The sequence below is a fragment of the Megalobrama amblycephala genome, linkage group LG11 (genome assembly GCF_018812025.1).
Source record: "Megalobrama amblycephala isolate DHTTF-2021 linkage group LG11, ASM1881202v1, whole genome shotgun sequence".
In the NCBI taxonomy this organism is placed as follows: Eukaryota; Metazoa; Chordata; class Actinopteri; order Cypriniformes; family Xenocyprididae; genus Megalobrama; species Megalobrama amblycephala.
In genome coordinates, this window is record NC_063054.1 from 34,793,739 (window position 1) to 34,809,089 (window position 15,351).

The 15,351-nt window shown below is 36.8% G+C and overlaps 1 protein-coding gene across 3 annotated transcripts in view; it reads right to left on the reverse strand.

Moving 5' to 3' along the window:
- The window catches only part of fermt1 (FERM domain containing kindlin 1), a 73,181-nt gene extending 69,673 nt beyond the window's left edge, over positions 1–3,508 (reverse strand). For all 3 annotated transcript variants that reach the window (XM_048207659.1, XM_048207657.1, XM_048207658.1), the window contains exons 1-2: positions 3,240–3,508; positions 2,701–2,789 (exon numbers count right to left, since the gene is read on the reverse strand). The gene's annotated coding sequence lies outside the window, so the exon portion shown is untranslated. The remainder of the gene's footprint in view (positions 1–2,700; positions 2,790–3,239) is intronic.
- Positions 3,509–15,351: the final 11,843 nt, after the last annotated feature.

Below are 15,351 nucleotides of genomic sequence, written 5' to 3' on the forward strand. Positions count from 1 at the left end.
GTAATGTATGTGCACATATAACAATTAAACAATATATAAGGAACCTCTAATTATCTCTCTTATTAAGGGAGGAAAACCATTCTGAAGAATGCACTGTCTGGACAAAATCATTTTTAACTTTTATTATTAAAATGAATAATTTACACAGTTTTTCCTCTGATTTTAGAGTGAAATATGACCTGGGATTTTCTTAACTCTATTTTCCTTACAATTCTGAATACGTCTGAGGCACCTTGGAAAGAATACACACTGTGCCAAACAACAGGCACCTAGACGTGAACGTGACCCATTCAAGAGAAAATAACACTGGATGATTGAGAACATTTTGATGTGTTTACAAATCAGAAACACATTAATAGTTCACCTGCAAATGCTAAAGCTTGGCGGATTACAAGATTACTAAAGCAACCCTATAGTTCACTGTACACTTGCAGTCCCAGTTCCATCACAGATGTTAGTATCCTCAAGGATCACAGCAGCAGATGGCATTGATCTTTCACATTAAGTTTTCCTCCGGCTCCAAACCCAGCTGATTCGCCGTACATATGGAGCGCTCTAAGAAGCTGATATACAATACGCTATATTGCTGAAAAAATGTTTTTGAAGACTTTTTTGAATACATCTGCTCTGGTTTTTCGCTGCAAATGAGTTACGTTCAAGGACTGTATCAATGTCATGTTGATTCTCTCTCAAAAGTAAACGCGTTCAGTGTACACTCGGGCTAATCAGGCTAGTTTGTGTTGAAAAAAGTACGGTTAAGGACACACACACCTCGCCGTTGGTGGCCTAACTGCAAAGCCTAGTCTTGAACCTGCTGCTTAGAATGGATTAACATGGGGTTGCAGCCAGCTGCAGGGCCTTGGAGCCGGTTGAGGGTGGGTAAGGTTCGCTACCCTGGGTGGTATGGCGTTAATTCCCTCCTCACACGTTTCCCATTAGTGTAACAGGCTACATATGAAGCACTAGGCAACGCTGGTCAGGGACACAAGGCATGCCAGCCCAGCCTGATTCATGGCACCAGTCAATGTCGATAAGTTTGAGCCAAATTCTGCCATGCACTTCAGAGAATGAGTAATGTCATGCCATACCAACCAATTAGCATGACGCTTCTTGTTCGGACGTCATCTGGAAGTTGGATGGAAATGAGTAACTTGAGCGGTAAATACTATATTTACTGAGAAATGGGTGACTGTAAAGTTTAATTGCATCGGTTCGGACTTACATTTGTGTTCGCGGTTCAATTCTATATATTTATATCTATAATATTTTGGCCTATAAAAATGTTAGATTTATATATTTGAATAGTTTAGATTATACAGTTTTAACATAAACTAATAAACTTAAAGGGGTTCTTGATTATGATTTCACTTTTTTAACTTTAGTTAAAATTGTGTAATGTTGCTGTTTGAGCATAAACAACATCTGCAAAATTACGAAGCTCAAATTTCAATGTAAAGGGAGATATTTTCTTTTACAGAAATCACTTTTTAAGGACTACAACAAACGGCTGGTAGGGACTACAACGAGCTTCTTCCTGGGTTGGTGACATCACAAACCCTAAAATTTACATAAACCCCGCCCTCGTGAACATGCAACAAAGGGGGCGAGGCCATGTTGGGCTGCTTTAGAGAAGAGAAAGAGTTGTTGTAGTAGAGTGTTGTTGTCATGCCATCATTTTATGCCGGACTGCTTCACAAACGAGGGTCAATTCAACGCTGGATTTGCACAAAAGATTAACATGACGGCATATGCTGGTGGATGAGTTTAATCAACTCCACAACAACTACATAAATTTATTCACTAACCATTCAGAAACATCCAGTTTTATTCTAAAAGTTGTAACTTCTTCCTGTGTCTCTCCAGCTTTTGTTGTTGTTGTTGTTGAGCAACCGAAGCGCGAGCTGTTAAAGCTCCGCCCTCTTCTGGAAAGGGGACCGGGAGCAGCAGCTTATTTGCATTTAAAGGGACACACACAAAAGCGGTGTGTTTTTGCTCACACCCAAATAGGGGCAAATTTGACAAATTTGTCAATAAATGATCTGTGGGGTATTTTGAGCTGAAACGTCACAGACACATTCTGGGGACACCAGAGACTTATATTACATCTTGTAAAAAGAGGCATTATAGGTCCCTTTTAGTGTGATGCATATTCGTCAGTCAACAGGTAAGAAATAGTCAAGGTTTCTGCACAAAAACAAACAAAAAAAAATGACTTCAAATAATCATATTATTCAAATTGCACAAATCTGTTCATTATGTTCATCAATCAATTCAATTCATTCAGTTAAAATGCATAAACAGTGAAATAAATAAACAACAAATAAAACAATACATAAATAAACCTGGTTATTGTGCATTTAAAACACATTCAGTTTATTAGTACTATTACAAAAATCGTACCCGTTTCCACCAAATATGCATCACTTTATGTTTATTAGTTTATGTTAAAACCGTGTAATCCAAATGGATGGAAATTATATGCAATTCAAATACATCAAATGTTAAATTTAGGCCTGAATACATCTGAGTTTGATTGCGAAGGTTGTTTGATGCATGCCATCGCCTTCCTCGGGTTAAGCTCTTAAAACTTTTGTATGCGACTGCCTCTTACATAAATGTGGCTGCGATGAGGTAGACTTAACCAGCGTGTGTGTGTGTGTGTGTGTACAGAAGAGATGGATTGCCTTATGCCTGCCTCACCTCAGCTCACTTCCTGTGAGTCACTTCCTGTCCCAGGCCCAGAATCCTGCTGTCCTCTGGCTGATGTCATGGCAGCTTTCCACTCCAGCCTATGGAACATAAACATCTGGCCATAAGATCATAAAGCGGAGACGAGTGCCAGCGCTCTGCTTCAGCCCACCCCATCAGTGACTGCATCCTAGCACATTACAGTCAAAAACTGATTTATTATGAAGAGTAACGCTCTTTGCATGTGCAACATGGCTTTTATGATTCAGAAGTCATGTACACACTCTTAAAAATAAAGGTTCTTTAATGACATGTATGGTTCCATGGAACCTTTATATTCCACAAAAGGTCCTTTATAGTGAAAACATGATTATTAAATTAGTAAAACGTTCTTTACACTAAGAAAAAAAGAGAGGTTCTTTTAAGATCTGTTCACGTTTCTTCTATGGTATCGCTGCTAAAAAAAAAAAAAAAAAAAACTTTTGGAACCTTTTTTTTTAAGAGTGTATAATTAAAGTCACTTGGTTCTTTCATTATTTTTCTTGGCATACCTTTCTGATAAAGACGGCATAATTCATTCCAACGCATGGCGCTCAGGCTCAACGTCTCCAAGCGGACACCTCTATGTTCGCAAGGAGGGCAGGAAATGCCGGAGAGTGGTTGTCAGGCAAAAAGGAGGAAAGTATCAGCAGGTCAAAGGTCAAAGGTGAACGCAAAAGGGCAATGGGCATATTTCAACATTCATTTCCCTCCTAATTCATCCTTTCGGTGCATCGCTTTTTTTGTGTCTCCTCTTTCATTCGGTTCCGCCCCATTTGTCCCCGCCGGCCGCCTGTTGACAGCGAGTGCAGCACTAATAGTCTGCTGTGGGAAAGTTAGAGCGGGACATTCCGAACACCAGAATCTATTCGACAGAACAGTTGAAAGATCACATATCCTTACAGATGTGTGAGAGAACGGGACGGGAATGTTTGGTTAGGGCCAAGCATTGGCTCTCCTTTTTTCTCTTGGTCCCTTCTCTAGCTCAAACACATTCTCGAGCTCTTCTTGAGCCATCTTGTATATGCCTGATTTGAAATACATGAAACCAACAGGTTTGTCGAAGGCAGGTTTTTAGAATGACAAAGGAACAACAAATTCTGTAAATGTGCACCACATGTAGAATGGGGAAGAGTTCAGTGTGCATTTACAGTTAAACTGTAGCAAATTTAGAGATAGGCACAACATGCGTCAACTAATACATTATTCAGGGAAATAAATGGAAACATTTGCCAAATTAGCTCTTGTGGTACAAAATCATGAACCGGGGTAGCAACAAACACCAGAGGATAAACTTAATCTGTATAATATGTAAAATCTATTTAACAATACTAAAGCAAATGTTTTTAATATTTTTAATACAATAATTAATATAATTATATTTGTAAAAATTTTATAATTTTCCATTGAAATATATATTATATTATATTATATTATATTATATTATATTATATTATATTATAATAATTACTTTAAAAAAATCTGAAATTAAAATAATACATAAAATAAATAAATACATGCAGGCATATACTCCCAACAAATGGTTTGGCATATGGATGGATGCTTTGATAAATAAATAAATAAATAAATAAATACAGTAAAACCAAAATTTATTCAGACACCTTGAACATTTAATTCATTAATACAGTTTATTCACTATAGTTGGTAATATCACTATAAATAGTAATGAAATATGACAAGATCTCAGAGTAAAACTGTGTCAGAAAAAAATAATCTTAATTATGTCAGATAACACTTAAGTAAAACATGGTCAGGTCAAAGTGTCTGAATAATTTTATGAATTTTACTGGTAGTCCACTGCATGAAGAAATTTTGGGTCACAGTTTATTTATTTTGCTATCCTCACTTACATAAATGAACTATAGTGTCCTGTACCCACTAGTAAAAATATATAAAAAAAATGCCTATATATGCCTAAAAATGCCTATATTTTTTGAATTTTCAAGATCAAACTTGGTGGGTTAAAGGGTGTATATATATATATACATTTATACACACATACACACACACACACACACATATATATATATATATATATATATATATATATATATATATATATATATATATATATATATATATATATATATATATATATAGATACACCCTTTAACCCACAAAGTTTGATCTTGAAAATTCAAGATTATTGATGGTATCATAATTCAATAAATTCTTTGAGATGAGGTTTAGTTCATTTTTAAACTTTTAACAATTAAACGCAGGGGGAATGTCTTACTCCATCTCACCCTGCCTTCCCCTTCAGGGCCTCTTCATAGATGGCATGAGATAAGGATCGACTAAAAAAAGAATTGACCTCTTCTTGGTCATTATTTCTAGGCAAGACACTTCAGTACCTTTTCTAACCGAGTATAACTGAACGTTCCAGGACATCCCATAACTCTTACAGTAAAATAGTTGCGCAACGTTCTCCGAGACAGTTTTACTAACATTTCCCCAAATATTTAGATGAGAGTGAAAAGGCTGCGCATGGCACAGGAGAGCATTAATCATATAGCTCGACTGAAGCGCTCTATAAGAGTGCAGAGTATTTGCAGAGTTTGTAAACATCGCCGACCATCTCAGCAAAAGCCAATGCCATCGGCGTTCCAACACAGCGTGTTTGTTGACTGTGATATAAAATAGTGCTGTGGGGTTTTGGGTTTCCAGAGAAGGAGCTGGGCTCGAGTATATTGAGTCCATGTGGGGAAGACGGTTTTAATCGGAGCGTTACCCACATTTCTTCCTGTTTCTAATTTGGAGCTGCGGTGGTTTCTGTCCCCTGGCCAACAGCCTCTCATCCACCGAGTGTCCATTTCCTCTGAAGTGAATAGTAGCAGGTGTGTTGGCATGGCTTGAGGAGAACAGACTCCATCTTTTTCTCCGCCTGCCCTGCATTTGTCTTCCTTTCAAAGTTAGAACATCCTGTAACAACATTGTTTACGCCCACTCTCCTAAATACATAAAGTGGATATTAAATCATTTTAAAAAATATCATATGCTCTAGAGTTTCAGAACTATGATCAGATTTATCTAAATATGGATTCAAATATTTCTCATTTAATATTACCAAGACCAAATGATCAAATCTGCATTAATTTTTACAGATTATGTTATGGAAGTCCATTTCCATCACATATGGGAAAAAAAAAAAAAAAAAAAAAAAAATTGGTAAATCATAATTATGACATAAAATGTTACAATTATAAAATACTAAGTCAGAATTACGAGGTAAAAAGTACAAAAATTATGATGTTTAAAAGTCATTTTTATTACAGAAAAAGTTAAAATAACATCCTGTAATGATAATGGTAAAAAAAGTTTAAAATATGACATTAAAGTCATAATTATGAGATAAATGTCAAAATTATGACATTTAAAAGTCATAATTCCGGAAGAGGATTAGAGCCAAGCAATAATAAAAAAATAAAACCATCTCGAGATTAAAGTTGTTAAATTTCGAGAAAAAACTCGTTAAATTTCGAGAAAAAACTCGTTAAATTTCGAGAAAAAAACTCGTTAAATTTTGAGAAAAAGGTCGAGATAAAATGTTGAGAATAAAGTCATTAAATTACAAGAAAAAAGTTGTTAAATTACGAGAACAAATTCGTTAAATTATGAGAAAAATGTCGCTAAATTTCGAGAAAAAAGTGGAGATAAAATGTTGAGAATAAACTCATTAAATTATGGGAATTAGTCGTTAAATTACGAATTTGTTCTCATAATTTAACGACTTTTTTTCTCGTAATTTAACGAGTTTATTCTCAACATTTTATTTCGACTTTTTTCTTGAAATTTAATGACTTTTTTCTCGTAATTTAACGAGTTTATTCTCAACATTTTATTTACTTTTTTCTCGTAATTTAACGACTTTTTTCTCGTAATTTAACGACTTTTTTCTCGTAATTTAACGAGTTTATTCTCAACATTTTATTTCGACTTTTTTCTTGAAATTTAATGACTTTTTTCTCGTAATTTAACGAGTTTATTCTCAACATTTTATTTCGACTTTTTTCTCGAAATTTAACGACTTTTTTCTCGTAATTTAACGAGTTTATTCTCAACATTTTATTTCGACTTTTTTCTCGAAATTTAACGAGTTTTTTCTCGAAATTTAACAACTTTAATCTCGAGATGGTTTTATTTTTGCTTATTTTTGCTTTTTTTTATTATTGCTTGGCCCTAATCCTCTTCCGTACATAATTATGACATAAAAAGTTGACAAAATTTTTCAATTATGAGATAAAATGTCAAAATAGTGACAATAAAGTCATAATTATGACATAAAAGTCATATAATTATGACATAAGTTAAAATTATAACACAATAAGTCATAATTATGAGATAAAAATCAAAATCATGACATAAGTCATAATTATGAAATAAAATGCCAAAAATGTGACATTAACAAAGTCATAATTATGACATAAAAAGTTAAAATGATAACATCCTAAGTCATAATTATGAGATATATGACATTAAAAAGTCATAATGAGATAAATTGTCAAAAACATGACATTAAAAAAGTCATAATTATAAGTCATATAATTATGACATAAAAAGTTACAATTATAACATCCTAAGTCATAATTATGAGATAAAAAAGTTTAAAATATGACATTAAAAAGTCATAATTATGAGATAAAATGTCAAAATCATGAGATTTAAGTCATAATTATGACATATACATTTTAAATTATAACATACCAAGTCAATTATGAGATAAAAAGTCTAAATTATGACATTAAAAGTCAACTATGAAATACTAAGTCAAAATTATGACAAAATGTTGACTTTATATCATACTTTTTTAGGTCATAAATTTTGACTCTCTGTCTTAACTATGATTTACCACGGCATGATTTTGTTTTCCTTATGTGGTGGAAATGGGCTTTCATAGTATTTAACAAATTACTCATTTGTGTCCATTTTCATTTCTTAGGAGACACATGAGACTTAAATAAATCATCATTGAGAACAGCATGAAGTTTCCTGAAAAATGAAAATCTCACCAATAATAATTTTCCCTGAACCTCCCCAGGCCTGGTTGAAAGTCAGAACATCCTGTAACAACATTGTTTAGCATCAAACTAAACAGGGCAACACACAAGCATCATGATGCAAGATGTCATAAAAGCGTCCCGTGTCGTATCTACACCCATCTCCTCCACCTCTTCCTCGCATGACTTCAGAGCTGGAGAGCTGAACCCACCCACTGTGATACACCAGGCCTCCTTGCCGAAAAACAAACGGGAATGTCATCTCCCGGGAAAAGGGGCGACCTGTGATTGGCAGAGAAGGGAAGAGAAAGTCAAAATCTGTTAAAGCTCATTAGGTCCAGTGAAAGCAAACGCATGACCTTGTCCCGTCACAGGAGATGTGCTGTCAGGACACTCGGATTGGCATTAACCTCAGGCGACCCCACCTGTAACTTCCGCAGCTACTCGTTTTCGGCCTAATGAAGGTTTGCTTTTAAGGGGCGTCGTCACTTCCCTTGATCTCCGCTCACAGTCGGCACAGATTAAACAAATCCGATCTGGTCGATGCAGCATGCCGCTTCCTTCCAGCGATTCATCCTGAGGATTTAAACATAAAGTCATAACTTCCAAGCTGCTTTGAAGACCATATTTATGTGGCGAATGATCCATGTTTTCCCCAAGGAGGACATGCGTTGCATCGATGATGAATCGCAAAGGTTAACACGCACACTCCCACAACAAAAACAACACCAACAAAAACAGTTGCTTCCCATGAACCGTGCCTTACCTCCACACTCGGACCAGAAGCGATGTAATCTCGGCGTGATTAGTGGGCCGCGTTATATCGAAAATCTGATAAAGTGTTCATTTTGCATGTGAAAACCGCATCCAGTTGGGCCGTAAACATCAGCCAGAAATCTTTTCATCTCTGAGAGGTTCCAGGTTTTTCCTTAATGTGGTGGAGCTTAAATCAATAGAGGATACAGTCCCACATTAATCTTCACGCTGTGAGTTTCACAGCTTTGAAATATGAGCCACAACCATGAAGGGAACATTGTTGCGAGCTGTGTTTCAGGTGCATCCTAAGTCGGGCAGCTTAAACGCATTTTCGAGACTTTCGATGAATGTTTTATATTTCACTTTGGCCTAATGCGCTTCCTCCACATGTGAACTCGCACAGTTGTGCTCGAGCGTGCGTTGCCTTGAGGTCCGACTGACGTGAACCTTACGGTCTCTTCAAATGACTCCCTGCTGTTAGATGTTCGCTACACCCGATTGGACAGGCATGTCCCGGCTCGGTGTCGGCTCGCTGCCTTTTATCTGGGATCAAATCGGAGCGAGTAGCTGTCCGCCTAATTGTATCACATTATCTCGTCATTGTTCTCAGCGAGGAAAGCTTGCCGAAAGCTCATCTGCCACATCATAGGGCCCCTATTAACCTCTGACCCCAGTTCCGTGTGCACAGACCGGGTTGCTCCTCACACCCAACCCTGGGCCCATTAACACGTCGCTGCGGCCCAGAAAAAAAACTATTTTGACGGGCTGTAATTGCTCCTGAGTGACGGGAGACAAAGGCGGCTTTTGAGCGGCTTGAGATTTCCTTTCGGATGGGATGCGAGACCCCCGTTGAGCCCGTCTCCACGCCCACCTTGCGGCGGCCCCGTTTGAAAGTGTGAGATAATGAGGGTTGGTTTTTTTTGGAGGACGGCGCCCAATTACATGCTCCAAATCGAGGGCGGAGAGTGCTGATTAGGCGACGCGTTCCCTTTCTCCGAGCCTCCGAAGCGACCTCCCTCAGGCTCGGGGTGCGTAATGAGTTTACGTTAGCTACAAAAGGTCAGGGGCCACTAAAGGTCGTGGCATTTCCTTTAAGGCAGCGCACTGTGCAGCAGGTGCTGCCATGAGGTCATTCTGACTCGGGCTGCCAGTGAAGAGAAAACCAACAGTGCAGTCCGTTTGCAAACTTCCAGAAACAAGGCTGTGTTTGTTATGACGGTGCGTCGAGCCAAATTGATTTCGCGTTACCTTCCTCCAGGACACTACTTGAGAAACCGGCAGGAATGGAGCAGATCTGTTCAAACAGAGCTAAATATATACTTGTGTATATAATCGCCTGTGTTGGTTTTGTTTTGCGGCTCGGGCTAAATTAAATTCTGAGGTAGAGCTGTGTTCCCTGAGGCTCTGAAGGTACGGGATACAGGATACATTCGGTTATAGGCTTATTTTTGTTTGAAAACATTCTCATCTCACAGAATTCTATGTGGCTCTGTTACTCGGAAAAATTGTACTTTATGTGCCAATTGTATGTTATAACTTGTGCAAAATAGGTAAATGATAACCTACGAAAAAGTGCACAGCCTTTCACAAAAGAGATTTCTTGAGATTTCTTCAGTTTTTGTAAACAAAAGTGGAGATTAAATCATTTCAAAAATATCACATGCTATAGAGTTTCTGAAGAGATCTCAACAATGCCTCAAACTATGATCAGATTTATCTTAATATAAAATATTTCTCATTAAATATTACCAAGACCAAATGTATTCTGTATTCATTTGACAGATTATGTTATGGAAGCCCATTTTCGACCCATATGAAAAAATAAATGCTTTGTTAAATCATAATTATGACATAAAATGACAAAATTGAGATATAGCAAAAAAAAAAAAAAGGGACTTCCATATTATGTTAGCAAATTACTCATATATGTCTATTTTTATTTCTTAGGAGACTTAAATGAGCCATAATTGAGAACTGCATCAAGTTTCCTGAGCAATAAAAATCTCACCAATAAAATTTTCCCTCTGGACACCCCTTTCTCCTCAGTTTAGCCACTCATTGGAAATGTACATTATGAGGATGGAGTCTCCCATAGAAATGCTGTCATGCTCTTATTTTTAAGTCTGACGTCAGTCAGAGTCGAAGAGGCATGGGAGACTTTTAATACAAGTCTCTCAGTCTGTCATTATGAAACTGGAAACCACCTATCAGAGGCAGAGTGACTGATGTGGGGAACTCTGGTCCTGTCCGCTCGTTTCCTTTTGCCAGTCATTTCCAAAAGCTATAGCTACGGGTGGTCAGTGATGACTGAAATGGTGCAAATGTAAATAACAAATATATGTATTTTGCAGACTGACAAAAAGTTGTGTTGAATAATGCTATTTTATATAACGAATTCTGAAGCTAACCTGAATTGTCGATAATTGATTTTCGCAAGTTGTCTTTGATAAATCTGTGGTGTATGGCAAAGAATTCAAGGTATTTCACTGATCAGTTTTTCATCATCCATTTCGTTAGCATTACAGCAATGTGACATATGGAACGCCCATTAGGTGGCAGTCTGTATCAGTGAATCTTATCACTATGCATTTACATGTATGCATTGGTGGACGCTTTTCTCCAAAGTGACTTGCATTGCATTCAAGGTACACATTTTTTATAATTTCATGCGTTCCCTAAGAATCGAACCCATTACAATGGCGTTGCTAGCATCATGCTCTACTGTTTGAACAACAGGAACACCTGAAAGTTTTTGTACTTCTTAAAGTCACAATGTTGTCAGTTCTAGTTTTTTTAATATTTATTTTTATTCACGGATAATGATTTATCCGTGCCCTTTTTTTTCATACATGTGCCCTCATAATCTTAAATAACTTTCCCTCACTCTTGCAGCGACATCTTTTCACTTTTTTGATGACTTGTTTACTGACGTGAAGGCGGGGCAGCCTGTCAATCATATGAGATCCACCAATAGCAAACCTCAACCATCCAATCAAGTCCCACCCTACATTTTTTCTTGTTCGAGAAGCTTTTACTCGGGAAGTATAGGGAAGAAAAGACTATTGCACAGATACCAGTCTTTAATCAAAAGTAAGTTAATTAGAAAAGAATTTAAGCTATTTTCTCCCTGACTAAAAGTGTGGTCACATTAGTGACTGTATGAAGCACAGCTCACACAGAAGCTACTTTTACACCAAGCAGCATTGTGGCGAATTCGAGCGACAAACAAACCCATTACGACTGTTGAATCAAACATAAATAAGAACTTCATTAAAGGGATACTTCACCCAAAAAATAAAGCTCTGTCATCATTTACACGTCGTACCAAACTTATAAGACTTTGATTAATCTTCAAAACACCAATTAAGATATTCTGAATGAAACCTCAGAGGTTTCTGTTTCTCCTTTAGAAGGTCATAAATGCATCGTAAAACAAATCCATATGAATCGAGTGGTTTAATCCAAGTCTTGTAAAGAGAGAAGATTGCTTTATATGATGAACAGAACTAATTTTTTATTTATCTTAGGATTTAAAATGTAATTTTCACATACATCACCTAAGCTTTTCTTCAAAACAATCTTAATTTGTGTTTGAAGATGAACCAAAGGCTTGTGGGTTTAAGACAACATAAGGCTGTGCAAACGAGGACAGAATTTTCATTTCTGTGTGAACTAACCCTTTAAGTCTATTAGAGACCAACTCCTGAGCAATAAAGACACTATGAACAGCTGAGATCTTTGTAACACTCACTCAGAGCCTCAGATCAGCGATTGTCCTTCAAAAGCAGCCTAGATCGCTCTCTTCCCACAGTCCAGTCCTCATGTGACTTTGTGGATGAACACCTGCACAACACAGTAAGATTGTTGGGCAATTAGAGGCCTCTGACCTTTTCAAAGGGAGGAGAACCAAGCCCTGGTTTGGCCCTGTTAGGAGTGGTATCACCCTACTCAATAGGCCTGTTTCTGGCCTTGCTTGCTTACTGTTCCATGAAATGTGCCTGTGGAACAGTGCAAACTTCACTGAAACAGACTGGACACTGTTAGACAACAGTGCTGCCTTTGTGTAGGAATTGTCAAAGCTGGCCCTTTCCTGATGGTCCTCCCTTTCTTCTGTGCCTCAGCTGTGAGCAAACAAAGCAAACGCCAAGGCCATGAGCTTCTACATAGCCGGCCATGTTGGAATGCCTGTCAGTTACTACAAGTGTTGGCATTTTTGTCTCAATTTTGTTTTATTTTCGCTTTATGCACGGAAAGTGTAAGCCGTGCATTGCGATGGAACCCGACGAGGCCATTATTTTGTCAAGTCATACAGATTGTTTCAAAGCAGCTTCATCGATGAAGCAAATTCATCAGATATGAGACAAAATCTAATTCAAGCAGCTCTAAACAGACAATAGTGTCATTATTGAGCTCAAGTCAGTTCAGTGTTGATTCAGCTCAGTTCAATAACTGTAAAAAATCAATTATGAAACAAGTTCAATTCAGCTATGAGCAGCACTACAGAAGACAAGTGTTGTTATTCAGCTCGAGTCAGTTCAATGTGGATTCAGTTCAGTTAAATAACTGCATAAATTTGATTCAGAGCAATTCAACATCCAGAGCAATTTAGCTCGAGTTTCGTTCTCATCCAATAGTGTCAGTGTAGTCAGTTTAATAATATTAAAGAATATTAAATGTCTTTAAACCCTAACTAATCTAGCCAAAGGCATTGGATGTTGTAGGGTACCACACACATGCATTTGCAGATCTGACGTGTGATACGTTACAGCAACTCTGCAGAAATGTTATCTGTTATGTTCATTGCAGGAAACATTTCAAGAGCCACATGAGATGCTAAAGCGACCAGTAGAAGACTTTAATCCACATTTTACTCCCAATTTGCTCCCAGTTTTGAAAGCTGGTCTACTGTAACTTAATTCAAAGTTAATTACTTTTCCTTTCTAGCAGCTTTTATGTTTTGTCACCTGTATCAGACCATCACATAAGCATAACTACATGCTGTTTCAGTCTGCAGTTCTTACCAGAACCATACATGGGCCATTGGGAAAAACAAAAACTGAACAAAATGTAGATGAAATCTATAGACGTCTGGAGTAAAAAACCCAAATGAACTACCCGAGGCACTGCGAACCCAACAGCTTACTCCCAAGGCAAAGATAGATTTGGGGAAGCGTTTATTTAAGCAGATTGGTTTTGCGACTGAGGGATTTTTCCTGTCCAAATGAAAACCAGTAGCACTCGGTTTGAAGCCTCCATTCACTTTGCATAATGGTTCCCAAGGTTGCTCTTTTTTATTTCTTGGCTTTCCGTGCCAGTATAATTCAATTTCTCAATCCAAACCAAATATTTGCAGTGTGGCCTACATTTCCACACTGAGCTGCATGCAGGTTGGCGGCATGGGCACTTACGCATTCCTCTGACACACAGAAGAGATGACTGACAGCCGAGCTTTGCCGTACACCTTGCCACGGTACCGTGCTGTTGTAACCCTCTTGTAAAACTTTGCTGTTGTCTTTTGTAAATGCCCCCACTCCTGACTTGAGATTCACTGTCTGAATTTAACAGGAAAATGCTTTTAAATAAATAGTTCACCCAAAACATTTACATTTTGCCATTATTTACTCACCCTCATGTTGCTCCACTCTTTCTTTCTTTTATTCTTTCTCTTTCTTTTTTTCCTTCTTTCTTTCTTTCTTTCTTTCTTTCTTTCTTTCTTTCTTTCTTTCTTTCTTTCTTCTGTGAAACAAAATGAGATCTTAAGTATAATTAAGCGGTAACACTTTACAATAAGGTTCATTAGTAAACATTAGTTTACTACATTAGTTAACTTATACAGCATGTATTAATCTTTGTTAATGTTAATTTCAACATTTACTAATACATTATTAAAATCTTGTTAACATTAGTTAATGCACTGTGAAGTAACATGAACAAACAATGAACAACTGTATTTTCATTAACTAACGTTAACAAAGATTAGTAAATATAGTAACAAATGTATTGCTCATGGTTAGTTCATGTTAGTTAATACATTAACTAATGTTTAACTAATGAACCTTATTGTAAAGTGTTACCAATTAAGTATTAAGTTCAAGTTTTCCACCTACAAGGAAAGTAGGTGGTGACAGAGATGGTAAAGGAAAAAACAAAAACAAAAAAAAACTCCACATTTTAACCGCCTTTTAATTGACAAAAGCAAGAATGAGATTCTAAAAAAATCATATTCGGAACTTTGGAGCAAATATAAAATATAGAAAATTTTTCTTATAGACACGCACAATTAACTGAATAACTAAATTACAATTTCACATTATTTTCTGAATTGCAGTTCAAGAGATTCAACACACACACACAATCAAATAATATTTAATTACTGAATGAATCAGTTTTTGAACATGTCAGCTGTGCAAATTATTGGCAAATGAAAGTGTCACTTCCCTAAATGGGCGATTTCAAAACACGGCTTCATGAAGCTTTGAAGCTATACGAATCTTTTGTTTTTTTGTGTATCAAACTGCAAAAATCACGTGATTTAAAGAAACGAGACTTCATTATGTCATAAGTGTTTCGAAATTTCAATGGTTCACCACTGGGGGGTGTGTCTTTGGCAGTTTGATACACACTCCAAACTGCTGACTCGAAACAAAAGATACGTAAAGTTTCGAAGCTTCATGAAGCAGTGTTTTGAAATCGCCCATTACTAGATTGTTGAATAAAGTCGTTATTTTGTTTTTTTGGCGCACAAAAAGTATTATTGTCACTTCATAACTTTAAGGTTGAACCACTGTAGTCACATGAACTGTTTTAAATATGTTTTTAGTACATTTCTGGGTGTTTGAAAGTGTAAATT